The 2500-nt window shown below is 27.9% G+C and overlaps 1 protein-coding gene across 4 annotated transcripts in view; it reads left to right on the forward strand.

Annotated features, from left to right (window-relative positions):
* Positions 1-54: 54 nt before the first annotated feature.
* Positions 55-2500, forward strand: part of shn (schnurri) — a 68199-nt gene continuing 65753 nt past the window's right edge. For 2 of the 4 annotated variants that reach the window (XR_011045555.1, XM_068380671.1), the window contains exon 1: positions 55-109. The gene's annotated coding sequence lies outside the window, so the exon portion shown is untranslated. The remainder of the gene's footprint in view (positions 110-2500) is intronic. The other 2 variants (XM_068380672.1, XM_068380670.1) reach the window with 2 other exon arrangements.

The raw sequence follows: 2500 nt of genomic DNA on the forward strand, positions 1-2500 counted from the left end.
TGTAGATACCTATTTTTTTATTATTTTACCATTGTAACATTTTGTGTTTGTTTGTTTCAGGTATGCTGTTGGTGCAAAGGAAAACAGATCCTGAATGATATAGGTTCGGGTGAGGAATGCAATTAATTCTTAAATTTATTCACGTTTATTCACTTAATTATTGATATGTATTGTTTTATATTTTCATTATATTATAGATTTTTTTTAGATTTATTTTCATATATTTTCATAAATTTTATTTTCTGGATACAAGTATATTTATTTAGTTTGGATTAAGGAATAGTATCTAACATTTGATTCTTAGGAGATGACTTTGTTGTGATTACACCAAGTGTAGATATTCAGTCACCTATTATTATTATTATTATTTATATTTTTATCAGCCAATTTACAGATCTTGGAAAATATGAAATAAACTGGTGTATATATATATATATATATAATATATATATATATATATATATATATATATATATATGTATGTATATATATATTTATATATATATGTGAGAGAGAGAGAGAGAGAGAGAGAGAGAGAGAGAGAGAGAGAGAGAGAGAGAGAGAGAGAGAGAGAGAGGTAGCATTATTAAACAGATATGTAACATATAAACTGTAAATACAGAGTTAAGTCAATCTGCCTCATAGAGTCTACTATTTGTTTTAGAAATTCATTCATTATTGGTCACTCACAATTTGCAGTCGTGTGTAAATTGCTTGATTGAACTCGATTAATCTGTGATTCCTTATCAGAAATAACGTATTTTGTGAAAAAAAATATTTTTTACGTTATTGTTAATGTTTTTAATTACTAAATCACAAAAGACTTTATAAAAGATTTATCAATGTAATTAAAAAATAGATTTATGTAAATTATTTCTGCCTATCTAAGTTTGTATCAAGCCGGAGAGAAATTTACTATAGTCAATTCTTTTAAGTGAAGCAGAATTGCACAGACTCGCAGGGGTGCCCTTTAGCGCGGAAAAGTTCCCTGCTATTTGATTGGTTAGAAATGATCTTGTCCAACCAATCAGCGATCAGGACACTTTTCCGAGCTAAAAAGGGCACCCTTGCGAGTCGGTGCAAATCTGCCACACTTAAAAGAATTGACTATAGAATATTGTGAAAAGACTTAAAAATTTTTGCATGCTACCTACATGCGTTTAATGCTAAAACAAAGGATGTAATATGTATCCGTCTTACACAAGGATAGGACATAATCTTTATGTATAACCACTTTTGTTTTTGCAAGTGTAATGTTTCCTAGTCCTAAAATCTCTTGAATTTCAAAGATTTACCCCAAAATTCGAACAACAAGCTTTGTTCATACACTCCTATCTAATTCGTCGTTGACCTTTAGGAATTTCAGGGTATAAACTAACACATTCACACAAACATTATAAATATTTTAATTTGTAATATACTGTAAATCTATAATAGTAGCTCACTTGTAGAACGATCTACATTTGGCAGTTCTATTCAAACCATTGTCGTTATGGGGGATATTACAAAACATTTCAAATAATACAGAGTGTAAAGGTTTTCTTAGGAAAGTTGTCTTATCCTGCATGCGTTGCTCAAGCGATAGTACCCTTGTCTTATCTGGTCTTTCTGGGTAAGCTATTGCAAGGGAATTCGGGGTATTTTATTTTATTTTTCATAAGCCAGAGAAGTTTCGTGTCAGTGGCGTGGAGAACGAACGTCCATGGGGGTAGAAATATCTGTTGTGGGAATTGTATATTCTCCATATGTTAAATTGATTTGATTCATGTATTCTTATCTTTGATTGTTAAAAAAAATGTTTTCTAGAATTTATATCATGATAGTGGAATATGTATTTTCATCAAGTATTAAAAATACACAGTATATTAAAATGCTTTAACTTTACATTTGATCAACTGACAGTGGAATAAGTATTTTCATCAAGTATTAAAATACTCAGTATATCAAAATTCTTTAACTTTATATTAAATATTAAAATACACAGTATATAAAAATTCTTTAACTTTATATTAAGTATTAAAAATACACAGTATAACAAAATGCTTTAACTTTACATTTGATCGACTATAACAGTGGAATGAGTATTTTCATTAAGTATTAAAAATACACAGTATATAAAAATTCTTTAACTTTATATTAAGTATTAAAAATACACAGTATAACAAAATGCTTTAACTTTACATTTGATCAACTAACAGTGGAATAAGTATTTTCATTAGTATTAAAAATACACAGCATATCAAAATGCTTTAACTTTACATTTAATTGACTGTAACAATGGAATAAGTATTTTCACCAAGTATTAAAAATACATAGTATATTAAAATGCTTTAACTTTACATTCGGTCAACTATGACAGATTACTCTTATTGAATATCATTATTTAAGAAAGAATAATGTAGAAAGTTTGGAAATATTAGTATTGGATAGAAAAAAAAAGAGGCAAATTGGGAATGAAATACATGGATAGTTAGCAAATCCGGATTTTCTAAAAATGTTT

This window comes from Palaemon carinicauda, chromosome 9 (genome assembly GCF_036898095.1).
Source record: "Palaemon carinicauda isolate YSFRI2023 chromosome 9, ASM3689809v2, whole genome shotgun sequence".
Lineage (NCBI taxonomy): Eukaryota > Metazoa > Arthropoda > Malacostraca > Decapoda > Palaemonidae > Palaemon > Palaemon carinicauda.